The sequence below is a fragment of the Lactuca sativa genome, chromosome 6 (assembly GCF_002870075.4).
Source record: "Lactuca sativa cultivar Salinas chromosome 6, Lsat_Salinas_v11, whole genome shotgun sequence".
Taxonomy (NCBI): Eukaryota; Viridiplantae; Streptophyta; class Magnoliopsida; order Asterales; family Asteraceae; genus Lactuca; species Lactuca sativa.
This window is the reverse complement of record NC_056628.2, coordinates 197,922,219-197,943,078: the sequence shown is the minus strand read 5'-3', so window position 1 is coordinate 197,943,078 and position 20,860 is coordinate 197,922,219. Positions and strand designations below refer to the sequence as shown.

Genomic DNA, 20,860 nt, shown 5'->3' with positions numbered 1-20,860 from the left:
AGCCGTTTTGAGGGTCTTGAAGGCGGCCGGAAAGCCGTTAAGCTAACAGGAGCAGAGATTGGAAGGATTGGAGAGCGGATACATGTCGGTAATCATATGGATTGCTAACGTGACCATGTTTAGCATTCCATTGTGGTACTTTTCTGTATTTAGTTTCTGATTTGGGTGTAAAAACCTTTTACTTTGTGTTTATGATTGAATGAAGCTTTGATTATTAGACTAATTGCTATATTGAATAGTTTATTTGTGTTTAATTTATCTTGCCAAGCTTGTTAAAAGATCCTCATGTGTTAATGATGATTATTTTCTGTTAATTGTTAAGTGAATTAAGTTGTATGAACATCTGCTTGATTTGCTTGTCTCTTATGATTTTTGATGACCATCAAAATTATAAGACTAGAAATAACGAATGTGAAACTAGGATTAATTTGAGAATAAGTAAGTTAATGTGTGAGCCTTGTTCGATGACCATCAACAAGAGGTTAATTAAATGTTTAAATTGATTAACAATATTTACAAGTCTTGCTCGATACGAACTGAACACTAGGAAGCATGTTAGTTTAATCAACTAATCACTATTTGAATAAACTTGTTTGCTAAAGGATTAGTTATAGTGAACGCGAATCTAATCATTTTAGGAATCGGTGAACATGAATAAATGAATTTGTGTATGCAATTGTCTATGTTTTTAAGGTGTAATTTATCTAAACCAAAGTACCTGAAGAGATGTGCTTTCCTGTTAGTTTATCGAGACTAGTTAATTAATTGTTAGTTTGAGATTATTTTCTTCATTATTTTCATGTGACTTGTAACCTATAATCAAATATTTTAAATTAATCCACCGTTCCCTGTGATCGACACCCGACTTACCTAAGCTATATTGTAATCTGACTAGGTACACTGCCTATAAGTGCATAGATAGTCTAAGTTTGTTAGGTTATAAATATTAAAATTAGTGGGTACTTTTGTGCACATCAAGCGGATCTGCTGGGTTATCTTCTGATGATATCCTCTTCACTACGAGTTGTCCTTCTTATACACGATGTCTAATAAAGTGATATTTTATGTCGATGTGTCGAGATCTACCATGATCTCTCGGTTCCTTGGTCAAGGCAACTGCTCCTTCATTATCACAGAAAATCTCCATGGGCTCCTTTATGGCGGGTACAACTCCAAGATCACCGATGAAGTTCTTCAACCATATTTCCTCCTTCGACGCTTCGCTCGCTGCAATGTACTCTAATTCGCACGTTGAATCAGCTACGGTTTCCTGCTTGGAACTTTTCCAAGTCACTGCTCCTCCATTCAGGGTAAAGACCCAGCCCGACTACGAACGATAGTTGTCCCTGTCGGAAGCGTATGGTACTCGGCTCATTTCTGCTATTTCAGCTTCGGTACTCGGACTTTGAGTCTTACTCAACTTGGCATTACTTTGTATCGGTAATTCTCCCTTCTTCGAGTTTTCCATACTAAAATGTTTTAGTACCTTCTCTAAGTAAGTGTTCTGACTAAGTCCTATTAGTCTCTTACTTCTTTCTCTTACCATCCTTATTCCCAAAATATAGGAAGCCTCTCCGAGGTCCTTCATAGCGAAGCACTTTCCGAGCCAGGAGCAACCTCCTGCAGAGTCGGGATGTCGTTTCCTATGAGTAGTATGTCATCGACATACAAAACGAGAAAGCTAACTATGCTCCCACTGGCTTTGACATATACACATGATTCATCTTCGCTTCGTACAAATCCAAACTCTTTGACTTTCTCGTCGAAGCAAAGATTCCATCTGCGAGATGCTTGCTTAAGTCCATAAATGGACTTCTCAAGCTTACACACTCTATTCGGATGCTTCGGATCCACAAACCCCTCTGGCTGAGCCATTTAAACATCCTCAGCCAACTTCCCATTAAGGAAAGCGGTCTTGACATCCATTTGCCAAATCTCATAATCATTAAATGCGGTAATAGCTAGCATCACTCTAATAGACTTTTATCGCAACTGGTGAGAAGGTCTCATCATAGTCAACTCCGGGAGTTTGAGTAAAGCCCTTCGCAACCAATCGCGCCTTATATGTATGTACGTTTCCATCCACGTCGGTCTTCTTCTTGAAGATCCATTTGCACCCAACGGTCTTACGTCCGGGCACATTATCAACTAAATTCCAAAACTTGGTTATCATACATGGATTGGATCTCGCTATCCATTGCCTCTTTCCATTTCGTAGACTCCTGGCCTGCCATGGCTTCCTTATAGCTATTAGGTTCATCAAGATTTATTAGTGTACCATCACTAATATACGTGTCCCCTTCGGTAGTAATATGAAAACCATAAATCTGGGGTTGAACTCTAACTCTTTCGAAACGTCTAAGAGGTATGGATTCGTCAATCGGTTCAACCGGAGTTTCCTCCTCGGGTTGAGTGCCAGCGGTAGAGGTTCCTTCATCTATCGACTCTTGAATCTCTTCAAGCTCGATTTGCCTCCCACTGTCTCCTTGGCTTATGAGTTCTCGCTCTCAGAAAACTCCTCTCCTCGCAACGAAGACAACATTGTCCTTCGGTCTATAGAAGAGATATCCAAAGGATTTCTGTGGGTAGCCGATGAAAATACATCACTCACTACGAGGTTCGAGCTTGTCGTGAGTATCTCGTCTTACGAAAGCCTCACAACCCCAAACCTTGATATGTGCCAACGAGGGAGCTTTCCCTGTCCACATCTCGTGAGGTGTTTTGGCAACCTTCTTAGTAGGGACTCGGTTAAGGATATGGGTGGCAGTCTCTAAGGCATACCCCCAAAAAGATATTGATAGTGAAGCACGACTCATCATAGAGCGAACCATGTCCAACAAGGTTCGATTACGCCTTTCTGCCACACCATTCAATTGTGGTGTCCTAGGTGGCGTCAATTGTGAAACTATTCCACACTCCTTGAGATAATCTTGGAATTTAAGACTTAGGTACTCTCCTCCTCGATCGGATCGAAGCATCTTGATTTTCCTGCCCAATTGATTCTCCACTTCATTCTTGAACTCTTTGAACTTTTCAAAATTTTCTGACTTTTGCTTGATTAAGTAGATATACCCATATCTACTATAGTCATCGGTAAAAGTCATGTAGAAGCGGTTCCCATCCTTCGTGGTTGATCTAAACGGTCCACATACATCGGTATGTATTAGGTCCAATAGACCCTCACCCCTTTCACACGTACTTGTGAAGGGTGACTTAGTCATCTTTCCAAGTAAACAAGATTCGCATATGTCATCTTCCCTAAGGTCGAATGACTCCAACACTCCATCCTTTTGGAGTTGGGCTATGCGCTTCTTGTTGACATGTCCAAGACGACAATGCCACAAGGATGCTCTATCCATACTATTGGAAGAATCCATGCATAAAACATCATTTCCTAAGTTATCTACAATCATAATAGTTTCATAAATTCCGTTACATGGTATAGCTTCAAAATAAAAGACACCATTTAGATAAGCCAAAATAGAACCATTCTCATTATTAAAAGAAAATCTAAAACCTTGTCTAAACAAACCATGAAATGAAATGATGTTTCTAGCCATTTCTGGCGAATAGCAACAATTGTTCAAATCTAAAGTTAAACCATTCCTAAGCACTAAAGAATACACTCCAATCTTGGTCACAGGCGACGATCTTCTGTTCCCCATGATTAGATTTATCCTTCCATGCTCCACATCTCTATTTCTTCTTAGTCCCTGCACATTAGAACAAATGTGGTAACCACAACCGGTATCAAGAACCCAAGAAATAGCATGAGGTGAATCGTTAGATTTAATTGTGTATATACCTGCGAAAGACGGCTTGATCTTTCCTTGCTTGATGGCTTGCAGGTACTCTGGGCAGCTTCTCTTCCAATGTCCTATCTTGTGGCAGTGGTGGCACTCTGCCTCCTTTGGGTTAGGGCAGGGTTTAGCAGGATCAACTTTGGTCCCACTAGAAGAGGCACCATCTCGGGACTTAACCTTGCGATGATTTTTAGATGAAGCCTTCCTCTTCTTTCCCCTTCCTTGTCCAATAGCCAAGACAGGAGCAGCGGGTGGATTGGGAGTTGGTATAACAGACTTGTCCTTGAAGTTGCTCTCAGCGACCCTCAAGAGACCTTGGAGCTTGCTTAGGGTGACCTCTTCTTTGTTCATGTGGTAGGTCATCATAAATTGATTATAGCTTGGAGGCAAAGAGTGAAGCACCATATCAATCGCCAAGTCTTCCCCAAAGACAACATTCAACTTGCGAAGACGGTCGACATACCTTTGCATCTTTTGCAGGTGCACGGTAAGAGACTCTCCATGACCCATCTTAGCAGTGCAAGGTGAATCTCCTCACTATGTGAATGGGTCTACGACCACAAATGCCAGCCCATGCAGTTTATGAGTAGGATGACCCGGGGGTTAGCCCTAGGCACTATATGTTAGTATGCGATTTCAGATCAAGGTCCGATGTCAGGCGGGTGCCCGAGGAATGCTTGCATGATAGTTTATACTTGTTGTCTCTGTGATACTCATATGTGCCTGGTAGGGAGGTGAGTGTGGGCGAGGTCCCGTATCTCACCACTAGCAGAGTATGGATGGGGTTCCATATCTCATTAGTAGCAGAGCAGGGGAGGGGCGAGGCCCACGATAGGAGAGGGGTGAGTGAGGGCGGGTGTGACATCCCCATTTTCACGGCCAGAAAAGACCAATTTGTTTATGCTTCGTTTTAAAATCAGAGCAATCATTTAAAGAAAACTGTTGCGGTATTTGTTCCCAAAACAAAAGGTGATAAGAATTTATCAAAACATTTCTTTAAAGAAATGTATTTTCATTAAATAACAAAATATCGGGATGTCATGTTTCGATACAGACCAAAAGCATAAACAATATTAAATAGACCTTACAACAGTTATTTATAACTACTGATCTATAATCCAAAATCTCTCATCAAGTCCACAAACTTATACTCTTGTGCCATTACCTGTAATGCAAAGAAAACTGAGTGTGTTAGGATTGGGAGCCTGGTGAGCATATAGGGTTTTCAACCCACAGTAATATAATTATTATATTCAATCATCAAACAATCAACCCAATTACCCATCCCCATTATCTTCTTTATTTCTTAAGGTTTTACCCAAAGAATTGACTATCATTCCTTCATTCATTCATAAGGATTGACCTAAGGAATTGGCACAAAGTCCATTGCTGCCCGAGGTTCCTATAACAAACACTAAATCCATAGCTGCCAAGGTTCATCTATACAGTATTAAATCCATAGCTACCAAGGTTCATCTTTACAATACTAAATCCATAGCTACCAAGGCTCATCTACACTGTACTAAATCCATAGTTACCATCGTTTTATTATAAGCCAGTAAATCTATAGCTGCCAGGGTTTTTAGAGTACACCGACAAACATCAAGTCCACAACACCTACAAGTTGCGAGCTTGCTAGTGTTCTACAGGACTGTCTATAATAGTCTATGGTTGTCATCCCTACTCTGATGAATGACGGGGGCCATCGTTTGGGTAAAGGTTTCACTCATTTTTCACCTGTCACACTCATCTCATGATTTATATCATCTTTCGTCTCATCCTCAAACTCATCTTTTCTCACACACCAACTATTTCATCTACCCATGTTCTACCCAACATATTTGTAGATATAAATTACATATATAGTTTAAATCATATACAAACATGTATAAAACATTCATCCAACATCCATCTCAAATAAACAAACAATATATAAACACATAACACGTATTTCATAGAAAATACTTCATATCTATGTGTTAGAAGAAAGTAACTACACACTCACATGATAAAACGATGATCGGACAACACTACGGCTCTAAATGTTGTATTCTTTGGTGAAACCAGGATGCTTCCTTGAAAACCGGGCCTCTCACGGGCAGAGTTTCGGCTCGAAAAGCTTACTTCTCAGGATCTTCAGGGCTTCGAGACTTGCTTCGGGTGTCAGGATTGATACCGGGGCTTCGGGGGTATTTCTTGCACGTAAAACGAGGTAAAACAGGACAGATAAAAGAAATTTGGCAACCAAACTCGGCTGCCTTCATGTTTTATTTATAGTGTTGAAGTCTGCCGCGAATGCAAGGCGTTCCCCGAACGCTGGGCGTTCTCTTCGAACACGGTACGTAGGAGCGGGGTTCTGATCCTATCCCTTATCCGCTGAGCCAACATCGACGTGGCCACTCCGGAGCCAAGTATTGAACGTAGGGCATTCCTCAATTGAACACGGGGCATTCCCTCTTTGGGATGCATGCCTCGAACTTCATAAATTCATAACTTTTGTATACGATCTCCGTTTTGACGCTCTTTATATCCACGCGTAAGTGAGACTATGCTCTACAACTCTCATTTAGACTCCGTCGGCAAATTTTGACTTTATTTTTATTATATTATTTTTAGTAGGCCGGGACAGGAAAACTCCGTTAGAAATTCATAACTTCTTCATCTGAAGTCCGTTTTCGTCTGTCTTTTTACTATTGGACTACTATCAACGAGATCTTCGATTCTCGTTTAGATTGTTTCGGCTAGAAACCACTCGATCTCATATTCGAACTTTGGGTTGCATATCGCTAAGTCGAAACTTCGAAAAACCATAACTTCCTCATACGAAGTCAGATTTAGACGTTCTTTTTATGCACGCTCTCGGTTTAACGTATTCTACGAATTTCGTTTTGACCAATAAGGCTAAATATCGCTCTATCGTAAATTCACTATTTACGTCGCGCAATGTCGTGTCGATTCTGTCATGAAACTTCGATAGGTCATAACTTCTTCGTTATAACTCGAATTTCAGCGTTCTTAATATGTACGGGATCCTTGTAACATATACTACAACTTAGTTACGATTATTACTTCAAAATAATCTTCCATCAAAAAGTCGTTTTTGATGCTCATTGTCTCTAAATTGACTAGCCCTAATCTACGGGCGTTACAATTATCCCCCCTCAGGATGATTACGTCCCTGAATCATCAACGAAATAGGGTTTGAATAATGATTTCATATGTTTTCTCGTCATCCTAGGCAATAACCGTAACTTCTATGTTTCCTTGAAATGGTATCTAACTCTAGGTCTTCTTGAGTGCAAACGATGCTCAATCTTGCATCTGCTTTTTGTACTATGTTGGACTTTCAATCATAACCTTCAAGTTACAAAATAAGTCCTTATCATGGACTTCTTCTTCTTCTTAGGATAAATACTTTCCTTTATCTATTATAACAGATCGATGGGTCATGTTCTAATGACCTCTCATCGTATGATGCAACGCCTAGACTCAAGTCTTTTAGATTCAAATTCCAGAATGGAATATATCTTCCTTCATATTCTAATGTGATATAATCATATTTTAGCATGTAGCATCTCTAGATACAAGATTTATTAACAACGAGCGTGATGCCATCGATCGCATTGATTTCAATCTTCTGACTTAAGTCAGATGTTACATCGAACTTGGTTCTCTGAACCACGTAACAAAATCATCGTAGTCGGACTCAATTTAATATGACCACCAGGGTCAGAACATCAATCATCTTCTTAGTCATTACCGAAACAATGGTAATGACATATTTGAATAAAAACAGAATTAGTCACTAGCTTCTTGGTAACATTGTGACTTTCCCTGATCCAAGCGTGAGACCTGTGCTTCCAGTAGTATAGATCTCTACTACTATTCACACCTACTCATACTCGTCCCAAGTATTGTATCGCAGTCCCCAAGTCCTAAAATCACAAAACAATTTAACACATACGAATGTGTCCAATTAATCATACAAATTTTCCTAGACTCTACTAGGACCTCTTCCATGCATATCTTCACCCATAAATTCTACTTCAACTCAGTGAGTGATGGAAATTCCAGACGATGGGACAACTTCAAGAATTACACCAATCGTTCCATCATCCTGCCAATTAAAGGTGTACTTCAGACGTACCGTACTCCTTTAAACGTACTGTTATTTTATTAGACATAAACTAAAGGCAAGATTCCACTTTCGATATCTTCCGATAGGTGTCACTCACTACATCAGATAACAAAACCAGGGTTTATATTAATTCTTGAAACTATTACACAAAAGCTCAAGTTCACCTTATACTATGCCTATAATAAGCTACACGATAAGTTACATCATAATTTGATCTTTGGATATGAAATCCTTATTCCTGATTCCTCTTGTTATTGTCTGCTTCGTCGAGGATCATGTGGAATGCCCTTGGCTTAGGTGGTGCCTTTAGCCTTGCTGTCCCATTTTTCTTTGGACAGTCTCTAGACATGTGCCCCTTGCCTTCGCATCCGTAGCATACCTTATCATTATGTGTACAATTCGAGGAATAGTAGCCGATCCTTCCACATTTGTAACATGTTACTTCTTCGCTGCATGCTCCAAAGTGCTTCTTCCTGCACTTTTCACACCACCCGACTCCATACCTCTGGTCATCCAGGTTAGGCTTTGCGAACTTTCCCTTACTATCAGGTCTTGAGGATCCTTCAAGCTTCCTCCTCTCGCCAACTTTAGCTCTCTCCAGACCCTTTTCCTTTATTTGGGTCTCAACATTCTTGGCTACCCAGATAGTGGCTTTCAAAGTGGTTTCCTGCTTGACCATTGGACCAAAGTCCGCTGGTAATCCATTGGCAAACTTGTTGACCTTGGAAAGTTCCATTGGAAGTAGGTAGGGAACAAGCTTCATCTTCTCCGTAAAACTAGTAGCGTACTCGGTGACGCTCAATCTCCCATTCTTCAGATTCTGGAACTCATTATTGATTTCCAGAAGATCCTGCTCAGAGCAGTATTGCATCTTTAGTTGCACCACAAAATCTTCCCAAGCTATCTTGCTAGCTTCTCCATTGGGCATCGAACCAGCTAGTAGCTTCCACCAGTTCAGCATTCCAGACATTAACAGAGGAATAACGAGAGCGGTTTTCTGCCGATTGCTACACTCGCAACTCTCAAACATTGTCTCCATCTCAGAGATCCAATCCATAACTACCACTGGTGTCGGGCTTCCAGATAGACACAACGGTTTGGACACCATGAATATCTTGTACTTGCACCCACGCCCATCATTTCCTCCATCCTAGTTGTTCTGTCGAACTAACGGTGGGTCGGCTTGACCAATAATCCCACTTAAGTTTCCTCCTTTTGACTGTCCTCCATTCACTTCGGGCTCTTCAACTTGTATTGAAAGTTCTTCACGATTCTGCTGAAGCAGACGTCTAGTTTCTTCCATCTGACGATCCAATATCGTTTGAATCATCAATTGTACTCCAACCATTGTCATTGGCTCAGGTGGTGCTGCTGCAACAACTACTTGCTCAATCACAGGTGGTTGATTCCTGTTTTCGATCACATTTCCAGCTCCACTCCTGGTTCTTGCCATTTTTGATCTATACACCGAATAGGGTGATTTTAGATTATCATTCATGGTAGATATTCAAATCATCCTTATCACTCCGAAACGTTTACATGCTAGTTCTAATATCGTAGTCGTATGCTTAGAATCCTAAACACATAAGGTTTCCGGATCCGATCGGCAACAGACCATAGATCTGAACAAACAATTTCATATATGGCAAACATATAGCATTTAGAAAATAAAGCATTTTAGACATCTTTCCTAAAATATATTAGTGCTCGTGTCTAAAATATGGTAGACACTCATCTCACAATCATCGCTTAGCATTCTAAGTTTAAGTCTAGAAATCCTACAAATTCCTAGTTCGCTTAAACTAATGTTCTGATACCAACTGTGACATCCCCATTTTCATGGCCAGAAAAGAACGATTTGTTTATGCTTCGTTTTAAAATCAGAGTAATCGTTTAAAGAAAACTGTTGCAGAATTTGTTCCCAAAACAAAAGGTGATAAGAATTTATCAAAGCATTTCTTTAAAGAAATGTATTTTCATTAAATAACAAAATCTCGGGATGTCATGTTCCGATACAGACCAAAAGCATAAACAATATAAAATAGCCCTTACAACAATTATTTATAACTACTGATCTATAATCAAAAATCTGTCGTCAAGTCCACTAACTTATACTCTTGTGTCATTACCTGTAATGCAAAGAAAACTGAGTGGGTCAGGCTTGGGAGCCTGGTGATCATATAGGGTTTTCAACCCACAATAATATAATTATTATATTCAATCATCAAACAATCAACCCAATTACCATCCCCATTATCTTCTTTATTTCTTAAGGTTTTATCCTAAGAATCGACTATCCTTCCTTCATTCGTTCCTAAGGATTGACCTAAGGAATTGGCACAAAGTCCATTGCTACCCGAGGTTCCTATAACATACACTAAATCCATAGCTGCCAAGGTTCATCTATACAGTACTAAATCCATTGCTACCAAGGTTCATCTATACAATACTAAACCCATAGCTACCAAGGTTCATCTACACTGTACTAAATCCATAGCTACCATCGTTTTATTATAAGGCACTAAATCTATAGCTGCCAGGGTTTTTAGAGTACACCGGTGAACATCAAGTCCACAACACCTACAAGCTGCGAGCTTGCTAGTGTTCCACATGATTGTCTAGAATAGTCCGTGGTTGTCATCCCAACTCTGATGAATGACGGGGGCCATCGTTTGGGTAAAGGTTTCACTCATTTTTCACCTGTCACCCTCATCTCATGATCTATATCATCTTTTGTCTCATCCTCAAACTCATCTTTTCTCACACACCAACTATTTCATCTAACCATGTTCTACCCAACATATTTGTAGATATAAATTACATATATAGTTTAAATCATATACAAACATGTATAAAACATTCATCCAACATCCATCTCAAATAAACAAACAATATATAAACACATAACACGTATTTCATAGCAAATACTTCATATCTATGTGTTAGAAGAAAGTAACTACACACTCACATGATAAAACGATGATCGGACAACACTACGACTCTAAATGTAGTATTCTTCGGTGAAATCAGGATGCTTCCTTGAAAATCGGGCTTCTCGCGGGCAGAGTCTCGGCTCAGAAACTTTACTTCTCAGGATTTTCGGGGCTTCGGGACTTGCTTCGGGTGTCGCGATTGATACCGAGGCTTTGGGGGTATTTCTTGCACGTAAAACGGGAGAGATAAATGAAATTTGGCAACCAAACTCGGCTGCCTTCATGTTCTATTTATAGTGTTGAAGTCTGCCGCGAACGCAGGGAGTTCCCCGAACGCTGGGCGTTCCCTTTTAACGCGGTACGTAGGAGCGGGGTTCCGATCCTATCCCTTATCCGCTGAGCCAGCATCGACGTGGCCACTCCAGAGCCAAGTATTAAACGTAGGGCGTTCCTCAATTGAACGCGGGGCGTTCCCTCTTTGGGATGCATGCCTTGAACTTCAGAAATTTATAACTTTTGCATACGATCTCCGTTTTTGACGTTCTTTATATCCACGCGTAGGTGAGACTATGCTCTACAACTCTCGTTTAGACTCCATCGGCAAATTTTGAATTTATTTTTATTATATTATTTTTAGTAGGCCGGGACAGGAAAACTCCGTTAGAAATTCATAACTTATTCATCTGAAGTCCGTTTTCGTCTGTCTTTTTATCGTTGGACTACTATCGATGAGATCTTCGATTCTCGTTTAGATTGTTTCGGCTAGAAACCACTCGATCTCATATTTAAACTTTGGGTTGCATACAGCTAAGTCGAAACTTCGAAAAATCATAACTTCCTCATACGAAGTCAGATTTAGACGTTCTTTTTATGCACGCTCTCAGTTTAACGTATTCTACGACTTTCGTTTAGATCACTAAGGCTAAATATCGCTCTATCGTAAATTCACTATTTACATCGCGCAATGTCGTGTCGGTTCTGTCGTGAAACTTCGACAGGTCATAACTTCTTCGTTATAACTCGAATTTTAGCGTTCTTTATATGTACGGGATCCTTGTAACATATACTACAACTTAGTTAAGATTATTCCATCAAAATAATCTTCCATCAAAAAGTCATTTTTGATGCTCATTGTCTCTAAATTAACTAGCCCTGATCTACGGACGTTACAATTATCTCCCCCTTAGGATGATTACGTCCCAGAATCATCAACGAAATAGGGTTTGAATAATGATTCCATATATTTTCTCCCCCTTAAGGACCTAATGTCGGTATGCAGGACATCACCACATTGTGGCCCTTCCTTCGCCACGTCGTGGTTACAGTCAGAAAGGCCATTTTTATCATTAAGAACTTACTCCATCAAGTCTTTTGCTCAAACTTTCAAAAGGAATCCTTTCTCTCAAATGAACCATAAAAATCCTTACGTGATGGACATACATGTCAAATGCATGTCTCTCCCTAAACTAGGTCAAAATATAAAGAAATGAAGTCAAAACTCCATGTATGGTACCAATCACACATGAAAGTCTATATTTGAAACATAAGATGACCAAGGGACCTCTAGGAGTGAAAAAGTTGCCAAGTTTATCAATATCATCCATTCATTTTAACATATTAAAAAGAAAATGAGATCAGAACCCAAATCTACAAAGGATAAATCATAAAGGTAAGAACTTGGGGACTTACACAAGTCCAGAAGATGCACCAAGTGATGAAGATAAGATGCTAGTTGATCCTTTGCTTAACAAATCCTTCCTTCAACCTTCAAATAGATAGAGCACCAACAAAGAGCTCAAAATACAAGAGAAGAGGCTAGGGTTTCTCGATAGGAGGGTGGAGGCTAAGGGAAATGACCTAACCCTTGAGATAAGGCCTTTAAATATAAAGGAAACCCTACAAATCGTGAGCTTGGGTTGGAATAATCGTTACAACGTGGCATCCTTCTTGCCACGTCATGGTGTTCATCAAGACGCATGATCATTTCTGTGTCATGCCATGCCGTGGTCATCAGCCTATCATGTCATGGCATATGGTTTTCCCCAAAAACCATATCTTTGATGTCTTTCTATCATTCACATATCCGCTCTGGAATATGGATGTTACAATCTCTCCTACTTAAATTAGATTTCTTCCTCAAATTCTATCCTTACAACTTACTCTTATAACACCCTCTGAAGTCCTTGTGGCTTTTCCAAGCCCAATTCGCTCAACACGATTCGAAGCCACTCTGAATGTCAGAATCTAAAACTACCAACAAAAGGATTTCGAAAACCAGGCTCACAAGCTGTACCCAAGAAGAAACTTCCAAAGGTCAAAAACCCCATTCTTCAAAGAGTTGGACAACACCCGAAGCAGATGACCACCTTCCGACACCGATGCTGAAACAACCTATATGTAACATCCCGATGATGAGTTATCTTAAATTTTAACCCTATGTATGAAGGAATATTGCATTTTGATCCTTGTGCTCGAGAAAGATTATAAGAATGATCCATAATGGCATTTTGGTAATTTTGGCCAAAGAGTTGGTACAATGAGCGTATACCGCGTACACAGGGCGTACATAATAAGTCCTGAAACCCAAATTTTTATGTTTTGGTCCATATATAAGCATCATTATCACCTCATTTCTCATTCCCTCATTAGCGTCCACTTAAGAAAATGTCCTTCTAGCTAACCCTAAGTGAGAGGTGTGTATCTTGAGCTCATCCTTGTGTTTTGGTGATATTATTAAAGAAAAAGACGGTGGTGGGAAGACCTTAGAGCTGGATGTAACTTAGATATGGGATTCTTTCCTTGCTAGTAACCTCCAAGAGGTAGAAAGCTTCTAGATTGATCATCTTATATCGTAGATCTAGCAATTTCCTCATTGAGTACCTTTTTGGATGTAATAAGTCGAAGTAATAAGCTCTTAAATGGTTAAGATGGAAGACTGATGTGTACGTTCGGCGTACCAAATGGTACACTACACATACACATATTTGGCCCCGACGTCTCGGACCATGAATACGCCCGCGTATATTCGAAGTACGCCCCGTGTACGAGCCTTGACTTGACTCGGCTGGGTTGACTCAGTTGACTTGTTGGTTTTGACCAGTTTTGACCAAGGGTATTTTGGGAAAAATGTTATTATTTTAATTGGAAATGTTCTTATATTTAGGGGTCGGGTTGAGCCGGTTATCGGAGCTTGGATTTATTCATACTACATTCACGCTGTGAGGTGAGTCCTCTCTGTACGTGTGGGTTGAAGGCACCAATGTCGGCCCACTAGATTATTTATTGTGCTTAGGATAGTGTTATACTAGTATGTGGATGATTAGTAGATCTGTATGATTATTTGTATTTTGCTGGTTCTATTTTTATGTTTATCTTTTACATATGTCGACATATTGGGTTAGGTTGAGGTTGTACTGCTTTGTGTTATAGCCAACAAACCTGTGATCATTCCAGATATGAGCTGAGGGACCAAATGGCATGCCAGACTCATATCGAGGGCTCGGGAGCACTCCAGATATGAGCTGAGGACCCGAATGGCTTGCTAGACTCATACAGAGGGCTCGAGGGTAATCCAGTCTTTATAGTTGTGGACCCGATATATGTTTTTATATATATGTGTGTGCTGGTACTTTGGGGGAACTTAACTAAGCTTTGGGTTTTAGTTTTTAGTTTATGGGTTTAGATACTTCAGAGGATCGTGGGAAGGTAAATGCATGATCACACACATCTTCATGTTTATGTCACTGGATCTTGGGGAAAACTCTGAATTGAAATAATACTTTTGAAACAATTACTACTTTTGTAAACAATGATGATGAATGGTTGATTTTGAAAATATTAAATTATTATGATTTTTGAGTGTTACAAGTTGACATCCGAGCCTTGGTTTGAGAGAATTGGATGAACATTCGTGTGAATCCAGACTCAAACTAGGGATCTGGAAAAGTTTTTAAACTGATTTTCAAAAATTGTTTTCAAAAGTAAACAATAAAGGATGCGATTTGTACGATCAACTGGATCAAGAAAGTGTATCCCAAATTACCCACACTGTTATTTGCTATTATGTTTCAATAGAACAACCTGCTAGTGATAGGCTAGGGATCTTCAAGAATTGCATGATAGAATTGTCTGTAATTGATTCATGATAGCCTAGGGATTCTTTCTTGTATGGAATTAACATCATTACTGTAGCTGCTTAGTGTATGCATCATAGTTGTACGTAACTAAGATTCTATAGATTGAGAATGTTTGGTTTAGCCTTATTTCATGTTCTTGTTTAATGAAAGGATTAGGCTAGAATCAAGTATTTGACTATCTATAGGATCCAATGTGATGTATTAGCATACATGAGTGTTGCAAAGTTGGTGGAAATTTCATGGATGAGTTATGTGGAGTCAGTCGACCAGTTGAGGATTGTGTAGCCTTTCTCTAGGAAATGAGAATAAAATGTATGTGTATTCTAGTGTGTGATGTTAGGGTCGTTGTGATGATCTTTTGAGACAAACACAGGTAGGTGCGGAAGGTAGTATAGGCCTGTGCTATTGGAACCACTGGACCCGTACGCGTAGCAGGGAAGTCACAACCCCTAGGGTTTTGTTTTTTGGAATAGCTCATATGGCATGAATTGCGCCTCATATGATATTTTCTGGTTTATTTTCAGTATGGTGGTTACGAGGAGATTTGAGCCAGGAGTTGGATCGAGTGGCCAAGATAGGTCATGGTTGACTGAGGAGGAGATTAGGGCGTTGATATCTAGTGAGGTAGTGATTGTTGTCCGGGGGCAGATACCGGAGCTTTTTGGATCTATCAAGACAACCATGAATGGATCAAGTGGCCAAGATAGGTCATGGTTTTGTTTCTATTTATCATTTTGTCAATTATTTTATGGTATGCATATGTTTATATTTCTAACAGCTACATTCTTAATGAATTACTTGCCTGCTCTTGTGTTATTCGACTCTATCACACTCGCGGCCACCGACAAAAATGTCGAGGTGCGCAGCGTAAATTAGTAATCACAGTTATTGAACATAAATTGCAATCTTATATTATAACAGGAATATTAATTACATTCATAATGGCCATTGCAAAATCGTGACAAACGTTTAACAACCAATGTTTACAAATGTATAATAAAAGTAACAGTGAGTCTTTTTAACGTACACTTCCGACCTAATAAATAACCTGAGATACGTGCATTATGATACGTCAACAAAATTATTGGTGAATTCTACAGGTTTTGACACAGAGTATTTTTTTTATAAGCGAATGCGCTTTATAAAACTTATCTGGTGACCCATCTTTTATAAATACATACTTCTCTATCAAAAGTATAAAATAATTGAGTTATAGAAATGTATTTGGACTCATTTATAAATACCATTTGTTCAAATATAAAAGTACAAATTTTGGCAAAATACACATAAGTAAAACAAACTTATATCAAAATTTACGACTCCCATGACCAAAATACATTTTATATAAGGATTTTGAATGACAATTTATATAAAGTAGAGTCATATCACTCTTTGTGAAAACATAAAATAGCTAATTTTACCCTTGAAACCTTGTACAAGCATTCATATAGTTTATATGTAAAACTCATAAGTTTTGAATTTATAAACTTTGTAAATTTGTGTCATAGTATTAATTAAGTATTATCTTACTTAATTATGGAACCGACACTTAACCAGTGGGGCAAAACTCCTCCTACATACAAATTGTGTTTTCATGTAAAAAATGGTTTATATAAATAACTTATTAGCTGTAAGTTAATAAACCTCATTTAGTCGTGTCATGATATTAATTAAATATTATATGACTTAATTTTTGGTATTGACACTTATCGTTTTGAGTCATAAGCTATCCCACTACATACAGTCTCTTTCAAATAGTATCACTGAACAAAAACCACGTATAAACCCAATACTGATTCTATACGGTAACAAGGCAAATATGAGATCTATCATGAGGTCATAACCGAACTGTGACGAATGCCTCTGCACCAGCACTTGGAAATTTTAGTGTTAAACGTCCACACCCACGTTTATTCATTATCATGGACTTTATCGTTTAGGAATGCCAATGCTCGTTTCGACTCGTCAGCCGATGGTTGTAGCTAGCAACCAGTGGCGGGATGTTAACCCATATAAGTATGCGATCCTGAACGTATACTTGACGTTCCTAGATGCATACTAATTAACGGTTATGACACAGAGGACTTTCCGCTAAGATGTACGGTCTTAGTATTGTTGCAAGGTAGCCCATATATATTAGGAAATGATCCTAGCTCATATGGTTTTAGAAATGAACGTAGCTTCTATAGAGAGACCCGGGAGTGTTGGATCCTAACTTTGAGTCTAGGTATCCTAATCCTAAAATGTCAATTATAAGTATGACGAGCATCTATAATTCTTTTATGTTTAGGAATAATTATTGATTGAAGTCTTATGATATTTGAGATTAGTAAGACTTAACACATTTCCAAATATCTATTATCTGATATGACAGGATTTGGGCATCATAACGGCTGTTTTTTTTTTTTTTTTTTTTTTTTTTTTTTTTTTTTTTTAACATTTTTCTGGTTCCAACCAATGTGAAACCAACAAATTCCAATACATTTATAATTCAAATGGTTAGTACTATACAATATTTTGGAAATAACAACTCTTAAGTCGTGAAGTCGATCATGTTATTTATTGCAATAATATTTATAACTTAGTAGAATGAGTTATATTTTATCTTTAATATAAAAATATATTAATAAATTTACATTCATTCGTACATAACTTTTATATATATATATATATATATATATATATATATATATATATATATATATATATTAAAAGTCAATCTTTCAATAATTTAAACTATTAATTTTATATTTTCATAATCTTGGTATTTTCATCAATTATGACTATGTACTTTCGTTTTATACTCGAATAATATTTTTGGTCATTTGTATATTTTTTTCATACTCCAGTTGATACTTTAACATATAATCTTGTGATTTTTGATATTATTTGGTAATATATCACAACGAGGTGTAATCATATCATTTATAGCATTCTAATTTTATTTATATGATTTATACAATTTAGATTACTATTTCGTAAACTTTTGACCAATAATAAAGTATGTTGCTATTTTGTATATAAAACATAAAATCATCAAAACTTTAATAGACACACATGTATTCTCTCCCAAATATTAAAACAGTAAAAGAGGGGCCGTAGAAATTCACCATTGAAGTGTGAGTTCGATTTGTATGGAATTGGTTTCATTTTCGTGAAACTTCACGTGAGAACCCACATCTTGATGTCTTTTGAGCTACAACAAACCCTCGGGTTTTTGTGTAATATTTTTAACCGAAAGGGTTTGTTTTGTAACAAATAAAATAATAGGATTATTGTGTTCAATTTTTTTTTAGAAACTATAGGAACTTATGGTAATGGTTTAAATCACAAAGGGACTATTTTTGATCAAGTATTTCTGGCCTCTAATAATGCAGTTTTTTTAGAAACAAAGGGACTATTTAAATCACAAAGAAACTATAGGAACTTATGGTAATGGTTTAAATCAAAATTTTTGGCCTCCTTCAATTGAGGGGTTTATTTGGCTAGATAATTCAAATAAGGGCTGTTTTGACTAACCATTTGCAAATAGGCTGATTTTAAATTAAAGCTGCAAATGGAGGGGCTAGATGTGTTTAATGGCTCAAGCTTAGGAGGATTAGGGCTTTATGCCCTCGTCACTTGGACTGATCGGGCAAAAAAAAAAAGCAGAGACAGATATAGTATTACGAACGAAACAGACGAATGGAACACACGGATTCAACAGAAATCGGGAAAAAAAGATCATTTGGGGGTTCGGTCCTCGTCTGATCAGGAAGAATCAAGAAGAAAACACGAATGAAAGCTTGCAAGGGGCGAGGTTTTCGATCGAGAGAGGAAGGAGGACGCACGGAAGCAACAGTAAGGTCGAAGGGCGAAGGCATCTACGGTAGTTCGGTGTGAATGGGAGGTACGAGGGTTCGGTGTGGCTAACGGGTTGCGAAGTGAAGGAGGCCAGAAAGGGTTTCGTCGATCGGGTTCGCAAACCGATGTGTTCTCCTGGGTTCGACGGGCCGAAGGGAAGAACGGGAGGGGGTAGGGCAGCAGCGTCGTCGCGGTAGGAAAGAGGTCGAGGGATCAGAGGGGGCTGTCGCCTCCCGTGTTTGCTCCGGGGAAACACCCACTTCGGTGGGATTTGCTCTCGATCGTTGAAAGGTACGTGGACGGGGCTGCTCCGGAAACTCCCCTGATCTTCTTCTTTCTATTTTGTTTCTATTTTTTTGATAGAAATCATTGGAAATTGGATGTTTGGGTGTTGATGTTTGATAGGAATCGATAGGGGAAATGGATGTTTAAGTTCCGTGTTTGAAAGGGAAAAAAGAAACATCGAAAATCAAAAGGAAGGTGTTTGGTTTGCTTTATTTGACAGGGAAGGAGGAGCACAATCGGGGTTGTGAAATCGATGGGAAAGAAGACGAGAAACAAAGGGTGTAGCTGCCCTTTATGGCTAGCTGAAATACCACAACACCTCCATTTGGAGGTGTTCTTGGATTAAATGGAGGTGTTCTTGGCTGGGATCGATGCAGAAAGAAAGAACATGGATGTGTTTTGGTTTATTGTTTTCACAGCTTCAATTGAATTGTTTATAATATGTTTTGCTTTGAGTGTAGGATTGTCCAATTTCATTGTGTGTGGTATTCCTTATGTGTGTGGTATTGTAGGAACATGATTTTAGATTTTTTTGGATTTAGTTGTACCGTCGCAATATTTTCTTAAACTTCTTTTGTGTATTATTTATTTGAGTGTGCAGTTGTATAGTACAATATGTATGGGAAATTGTATACATATATATTTACATATAATGTGTTTATACACATATTAGTGGTTGGTTATATATGTATATGATATATGTATGGGAAATCGAGTATTGCAAGTAAATGGGAGCCAAAATTTATTGTACATGATTGATATTAGTGTTTGGAGGCTCTATGACTTATATATGCATGTGTATAGTAGTGTTGTTATAAAATTATAATTGTATACATGTGTATAGTAGTGCTATTACAATATTATAATTGTATACATAATCTGAATTCAAAAACGTGTTCAAAAATAGTTTACGAGACTCATAACTATCCCAAACGAAGCAGTGCACGGTTTGTTTCAGGAAAATTAGATAAATATTGATTTTTATACCTTTAAAGAAGCGTAACTTTCTCATACGATTTTCGTTTTGGACGTTCTTTATATTTACAAAATCAAGAGAACGTAATTTATTCATTTTTATTATCCATAACGTTCAAATATACTTAATGAAAATTTCTATTTTTAACGCTATAAATAAATTTAATTTTTGTTGAACGTGCTCATGGAGAATCTTTCATTCGATCCGGTATGTTGAACATGCTCATGGAGAATCTTTCATTAGATCCGGTATGTTCTTTTAAACCCACCATTACACCAACCTTGGTTAACCCCATCGCTAATCTTCCTACTTCCTTCGATAACAAGCTGAAATCTACTGTTGCGGCCTTCTTAACACTCGAAAGCTCACCACCTAGGCATGAAACAACTTCAAAACCACGTTTCCCGAACTCGACTTCATCACAAAGCTTAGATTTTTTTTTTATTAATTCCTCCACCACAAAGGCGTTTTGTGATTATTAGGATTTTTTTCGTTCTTTCTATTTTCCGGATTTCACTTAAACCGTTATCTTTTCATCCCCAAACAAATATTATTTGTGCATCCCACCAAATCCCATCTAACTATGGGTATTCTTTACGACCTCATCCCTTTAAGTAGAAAACAATCCGAGTTCCACTAGAAAAAACTCAGGTTCAACAAATACACATTAAAGAGAGAGGCAAATTTGTGCAACTAGACCAAGAATACAACAATTTCTACTAAAATTACAACTTCTATTACTCGTC

General features: G+C 38.2%; 1 long non-coding RNA gene across 1 annotated transcript; it reads left to right on the top strand.

Moving 5' to 3' along the window:
- Positions 1 to 18,554: 18,554 nt before the first annotated feature.
- On the top strand, positions 18,555 to 19,888 carry LOC111901687 (uncharacterized). Its single transcript, XR_002853577.3, has 2 exons — positions 18,555 to 19,144; positions 19,259 to 19,888. It is a non-coding gene; the product is annotated as an uncharacterized LOC111901687 (long non-coding RNA).
- The last annotated feature ends 972 nt before the right edge of the window (positions 19,889 to 20,860 follow it).